The sequence below is a fragment of the Podarcis bocagei genome (assembly GCF_964188305.1).
Source record: "Podarcis bocagei genome assembly, chromosome: 5".
Taxonomy (NCBI): Eukaryota; Metazoa; Chordata; class Lepidosauria; order Squamata; family Lacertidae; genus Podarcis; species Podarcis bocagei.
In genome coordinates, this window is record NC_138129.1 from 2,854,021 (window position 1) to 2,861,299 (window position 7,279).

The window sequence follows — 7,279 nt, forward strand, 5'->3', positions numbered from 1 at the left end:
TGCTTCCATTAGCAACAGCGGAGAAATTCTTTGTCACTTGAATCTCAACGTCTTTGCTGAAGGCATCCGGGGAAAAGGAAAGAGATAATTTATTGCAACTTGGAGACTCAGAGTGATAATAGTTTTAGCCTTGCAGAAGCCTGGTGAGCATAGCCTGGGAGACAAAATGTAGGAATCATAGAAGAAAACCCAAGCGTCCAGCGCTGCAATGCAGGAAGGACAGCTAAGGAATCCCTGACGGATGGCTGTCCATCATCTTGAACTTCAGGGCCAATTAGGGATTTGAACTTTCCCAACCCAAGCCCAGCACTCCCAAGAATCTGGGCCAAAAGACAGCCTTTCCTTGAAGCTGGCAATAATGTTCCACTCATTACTTGATTAATAATAATAATAATTTATACCCCACCCATCTGGCTGGGTTTCCCCAGCCACTCTGGGTGGCTCCCAACAGAATTAAAAGCGCAACATCATGCTTGTCTTGGTTTTCCATTGATTTTAGTCTGCAGCTTTGGAGATTTCCATCCAAATGGCACAAGATCTCACTTGCATTTATATATTAGATTTCTCATTTATTGCACTTAGTTCATTAGGACAAATAATATAAGATGGAGAAGCCACTGTCTCTAAGGTCTGGGCAAGATAAGCAACCCAGTAAAGCATAGGTGAGATATATATATATATATATATATATATATATATATATATATATATACGGTGTATGTGCTTTCGTAGATTTTCACGGGTACAGGAATGCAGGTTTTGGTGTTTTCGGGTATCTTCCCGTGTAAGATACCCGAAAACACCAAAACCTGCATACACGGTGTATATATATATTCAAGACAAAAATCTTACAAAAGGGGAGAATGCTTGATTATTATTTTTCTAATTTAGTGATTTTAAAAACTTTTTTGTATGTTCAAATCAAATTCCAGTAGAACATTACTATAAACCAAAAGACAACCTCGCATTAATCATTTTGCATAAGACACCAGTTGGGGCTTATCACTGGTGAAGTAGCACAGTGTAGGTAATATCAGCCTAAATTACAAACATACTGGGCGTGAGGGGGTGGGAGCTAGAAGTGAATGTCCCTACACTTACACATTAATTTGGAATATTTCTGCCTCAGTCTTCAGCAAACAAAGGTTCCTAGATTAGTTTGCAGAGATCAATGGGAAGGCATTCAAAGTTGCTCAGACTGTGTGGAGCCCCTTTGAGCTGAGAGGATGGAATCCTGCATCCTTAAGGAACAGATTGCTGGGTTCCTCCTTCTCCCAAATTCCACAGACTTAGAGAGTTCCCATACTCTTGTTCCTCAAGGCTGTTTCCTAAAATGAAGATGCTTACAAGGAACTCACTATTCAAAGTAGATCCCGAATTGCACACTGAGATGGATGTTGAAGGAATCATTGGATCGCATGGCTATTTCGACAGCTGGGAGATACGGGGTCTCCACCTTCAGCCTGCAAAGGGAACAAGCTCAGATAGGGGCCCAGTCTATGTGAGGAGCGACACGTGGGAATGTGCCTGAAACTTCGGGTTTTACCTGCCTTATGCCCCAAGGATAAAAGCGCAATCCACTGGGACATTTTCTTGGAGGAGGCCTATTAAACTGAATGGGAGCCACATATAATATTGTTGTAGGTTTGGGGCTCTGTCTGGATGGTGCCCGGAGTCCTTCCAATTCTTTTTTTTTATTATTGACTTAAGAAAATTACCATACAGACAGCAAAACAAAGAAGTCTAAGTTAACATTGCCTTCTACCAATAAGAAATAATAATAATGAAAATACTAAAAATACATTTACTTCCGCTTTTGAACTTCTATTCTGGTTACAATATATTACTATTCTATAAGAATCTATTATATCCTTTGCTGTCCCATATATTATTTTATTTCCCAAATTCAACCTAACCCTCCCCTCCTCCCCACTGCTTCTTCCAATTCTTGGGGTCTGGGACCCATTGAGACTTAGAATCTAATAGAGGACTCTGTTGCTGAACTGGTCAGGCGATTTTCTGTGTAAGACAATGGCCTTGCCTGGGCCTCATGAGCATCCCAAAAGAATGAGCCAAGCTGCAAGAGCTGCTGCTAAGTGATGGGGCTCTCCAGGCTAATGGGTGGGCATTCCCCACACCTCACCTGGCTGCTAGGTAGGAGAAGGATTTTGGGGTCTGAGCTGAGCAGGAAGCAGGCTGGAAGCTGGAGACCAGCTTGCTCTGTGCTGGATCCAAAGCTATGACTAATGGAAAAGTAAGATTTGTTGGGTTGTCCGTGCTGTGAACCCCTCCCTCCTATGCTCAGGTTGTATATATGTGTAAATAAGACCAAATCATCCTAAAGACACCGCAGTCTGCTGACCTTCGTCCCAAGGAAACAGGACCTGGGTAAGAGCCTGCAAGCCCCAGGGTCTCTCACTGCTTGGAGATTGGGATGGCGGGTAGCAAAACAACAACAACAACAACTATTATTATTTATACCCCGCTCATCTGGCTGAGTTTCCCCAGCCACTCTGGGCGGCTCCCAATTGAGTGCTAAAAACAATACAGCATTAAATATTAAAAACTTCCCTAAACAGGGCTGCCTTCAGATGTCTTTTAAAAATAGGATAGCTGCTTATTTCCTTGACATCTGGTGGAAGGGTGTTCCATAGGGCGGGTGCCACTACCGAGAAGGCCCTCTGTCTGGTTCCCTGTAACCTCACTTCTTGCAATGAGGGAACCACCAAAAGGCCCTTGGCGCTGGATCTCAGTGTCCAGGCTGAACAATGGGAGCGGAGACGCTCCTTCGGGTACTGTATACAGGATTGAGGAATATTGTTGTTCTCTTACAGAGTTCCCATTCCAAAGTGGGAACTCAGCTACACGGGTCAATTATAACATTAAAAATGCGTTAAAAAATGTGACACTGAGGGCGCTTTACAGCAGTACATCAAGAGCTATGTAACATTTTTTTCTTATTTTTTTTTAGATCCCTGTCAATCCAACCAGGGTTTAGCTGCCCATATCTGGTGCTCCCATGAAAATCTCTGCCCTCAGCTGTGCCAACCATTCTCCACACCAGTACAGGCCCTACCTGGGTGATAGATTTTCTAAGTATCCGAAGAAGAACCTTCCAGCGCCGTGCCGTGGCTCTGGGTTGCGGGCCGAAATCAAATGGGTTAGTTCTTCTCCCAGGTTGGACTCGACCAGGCACTTTGCAAGCTCTGAAAGAAATGCAAGTCCATTATAACTGTGAGTTTGACTGTGCGCATAGCCGTGAGCTCTGCTAGAGAGCATGGTCTGAGGAGGGTGAGCTCCTGCAGGGAGAAAGCCAGGATGAACAAGAAAGGGAGCTAAGGGAGGAGTTAGCAGCCAGCAGCAGCTCTGCTTAGCTGACTGCAGCTTCTGGGAGCTTGTGGCTTGGAAATAGTGGAGGTGGGAGGGTTGCAAGGGCATTTAGAGTGGTGGCCCAGAATGCTTTCTCACAGTGTATGTAGGACCAAGAGACATGGATGGCGAGGGAGCTGCTGCGGTGACTTGCAACACCTGCGCCATGTTTATCTTCCTGCCTGAGAATGTGCAAAACTGCACCAGCAGCAAGTGCAAGCTGGTTGCCTTGCTGGAAGAGAAGGAACATCAGCTTGGGGCACTGGGAGCTACTGGGCAAGAGGAGGAATTTCTCAACAAAGCAGAGTGGACTGTTTTGGAGCCATGACACAGATGGGGTGACCTTAAGAAGGAGGAATATCGTTCACTGCAAGAGCTGAACACCTGGAGGACCATGACGCCAAGAAGCAGGGCTGTCAGGAACCATGCTGTGTCACTGCAACTGCAAAATTGACACCTGTCAGGATGCTGTCAGTGGCTCCCAGCTGGTTGCCCAGGAAAAGACAAGGGGAAGTTTCCTAGCATCCTTTTTTATTTCAATCATTACAGAGAGAGGCTATAGAACCCAGCCTCTTAGATAATGGCGTTGTCCCAAATGAATCTCCACCCGTCATCTTCCACACTTCCTTGTTTGTCATTCCCATCATCTGCTCTAGGGGTGCTGCCATGTGCCTTCTGTCTCTGGGCTCTTTGCTCTCCTACTTTTAAGGCTCGCCGGGTTCTGGGAGATGGAGGGTCTGGAATGCTTTCTAATGGCAACGTGTCAGCCGGGTGTTGTTGCTCCGGCTCTCCCATGATTTCCCAGCTTTCCCCCTCATCTGCCTCTGAGCTGTAAGGTAAAGCCAAAGGGACCCCTGACCATTAGGTCCAGTCGTGACCGACTCTGGGGTCGTGGCACTCATCTCACTTTATTGGCCAAGGGAGCTGGCGTACAGCTTCCAGGTCATGTGGCCAGCATGACTAAGCTGCTTTTGGAGAAACCAGAGCAGCGCACGGAAACGCCGTTTACCTTCCCGCCAGAGTGGTACCTATTTATCTACTTGCACTTTGACGTGCTTTCGAACTGCTAGGTTGGCAGGAGCAGGGACCGAGCAACGGGAGCTCACCCCATCACGGGGATTCAAACCGCCGACCTTCTGATTGACAAGCCCTAGGATCTGTGGTTTAACCCACAGTGCCACCCACGTCCCACCTCTGAGCTGTGACTTCCCTCAAACCCCTGTTGTAAATCCATACAGTGGTACCTTGGGTTACATACACTTCAGGTTACAGACCCCACTAACCCAGAAATATTACCTCAGGTTAACTGTTCTTAATCAGAAGCACCACTTTAGCTAATGGGGCCTCCTGCTGCTGCTGCACCACCGGAGCACAATTTCTGTTCTCATCTTGAAGCTTCAATTAAGATTAAGAACAGTTTCAGGTTAAGAACAGACCTCCGGAACGAATTAAGTACTTAACCTGAGGTACCACTGTACTGTCTTCCTCTTCCTCCTCCCTGGAAGGGTCAGGATGGGGAAGCAGTCTCCACCATTCCTCCCCTGCTCAGTCCCTGACAACACCATGCCTTTGCCTCAGGTTCAGATTCTGGGCCAGAGGAGCAAGGACAACAGTTGCAGACTTCAGAATACGCCAAGGTAGCTGTGAAAGGTGTAGAGGATAGAACAATTCCTGCCCCTCCCCAGAGGAGGAAGAGACGTGTGGTGGTGGTGGTCAAGCCCATGTCTTGCCTGCAGAAGACTCTGGGCTCATTTCCTAGCATCTCCTGTTAAAGGAACTCAATGTCCTCTGCCTGGGGAAAGGAGACTCCCTCACCAGGCTGGCAGTGCCTACATTTTCCAAAATCCTCTGCCCATCCACCTCTTGTGCCAGCTGCTTGGCAAGGTGGATCTGCCTACACTATCTGATACAGAAGATGGGAATGTTTTCATTTCTCACGATCCTCCCAGAGGCAGCTGTGATTGTGTGGCTTCCCTAAGTCAGGGAGGTGTCAGTGTGACGCTTACTTTCTTCCAGGTATTTCTTCTTGATCCTCAGAAAGACCCCCCGGCCCTCATGTCCCAGAGTCAGGCTCAGGAAACCGCAGAAGAAGAGAAGTCTCCATGCTCGGACCATCTTCTCCTCTTATTGCAGAAATTTCTAGCATGAAGTTCACAAGAAGGATGCCAGAAACCTAGAGGTGCCTGTTAGAGATGATAGGGAAATATTCAGGAGGGTTCAGTCCAGCGTCAAATATAGGGACTTGCTAATCTAATTCGGAGAGAGAGAGGACTAGTAGAGGAATGCTTTCCAGGAAAAAGTTGGCAACTCTGGATGATTATCAGTGTTGGATGGGGGGGGGATGAATTTGATTCTGTTTGCATTTAATTCACATGTTCCAAAACAAAACACGAAGTGAAACACTGCTATCCTTTGAAATTCACAATTCTCTGAATTTTGCAATGCAGTTCTCCAGTCAATTAATGTGCACCAAAATGCACTGGGGTCAAGTCTCCATACAAATGTACATTTTTGGAGATATAACCCATAAACATGCATCTTATCAAGGAAAATTGCTTTGCAACAATGCGTGCATTAGGCAAAATCACATTTTAAAAAGTGGCTCTGTAAGGACATTTTAATGTTGACTTTAAAAAATCCCCAAAGGGTATGGAAATGTAGAGAACTGACCATAACACTTAAAAGTGAGAAACTGAAATTGTATATTAATCTATCCCCACCGAGTCATGGACTACAAGGTATACCTTCAACTACAGGTTTTGGGTTGCTTCCTGACCCCTGATCCTGGGTACTCCAGAAATCCCTCCCCATGCGCAAGTCTCCCCCCCCCACTCCCCCCCCCCAGGACTTTGCCACCACAGGCAAGAGACCAGAGCTGGGCACGCAGCTAAGTTAGTCGTTTGCTGCTCACCTCTTGGAGTCAGCTGCAGTTCTGCAAAGATGAAGCCCTTTTGCTTTTGGGAGTCTCCACCAGACCAGGCTGAGAGAGAGGACTGATCCTGCTCTGCTGCTGCTGCTGCTGGCACCAGAAGTCCCTGGACACAAATGTTCAGGTAACCTCACTCCCCAGGGATGCAGCTGTGTACTTGCAAGCAATCTGCTCTCACACCTGAGCCCCGACCTCAGCTATTGCTGGGTTTTGCTGCTGGAAGGGATTAGGGCAAAAAAGCTTCCAACATATATAAAAACATAGTAAAGCGTTACTCGTTAAAAGACTTCCCTATACAGGACTGCCTTCAGAGGTCTTCTAAAAGTTGTGTAGTTCTTTATCTCCTTGACACCTGAAGGGATGGTGTTCCACTGAGAAGGCCCTCTGTCCCTGTAACCTCACTTCTCGCAGGGAGGGAACTGCCAGAAGGCCCACGGAGCTGGACCTCTGTGTCTGGGCTGAACGATGAGGGTGGTGTTATAAGAATTTTAAGGTCTTAGATATGTAATAAATGTTCATAAATGTACGAAGCAAACACATACATAAATATATAAACCACATAGAAGAAGAAGAGAAGAAGAAGAGTTTGGATTTGATATCCCGCCTTTCACTCCCCTTCAGGAGTCTCAAAGCGGCTAACAATCTCCTTTCCCTTCCTCCCCCACAACAAACACCCTGTGAGGTGAGTGGGGCTGAGAGACTTCAAAGAAGTGTGACTGGCCCAAGGTCACCCAGCAGCTGCATGTGGAGGAGCGGAGACGCGAACCCGGTTCCCCAGATTACGAGACTACCGCTCTTAACCACTACACCACACTGGCTCTCTCACATGTCTGAAACCCCACAGAAAAAAGTCCTGAACCAAATTGGCCTCAAATATTTCTCTGCAAGGTCAAAGTGGGAAACCTCCCCATTGCCCTTTCCTTCACAAATCCTGTCTTAAGGGCACATTTAAGATATGAATAGGGTGTGAGCCTGTGACCT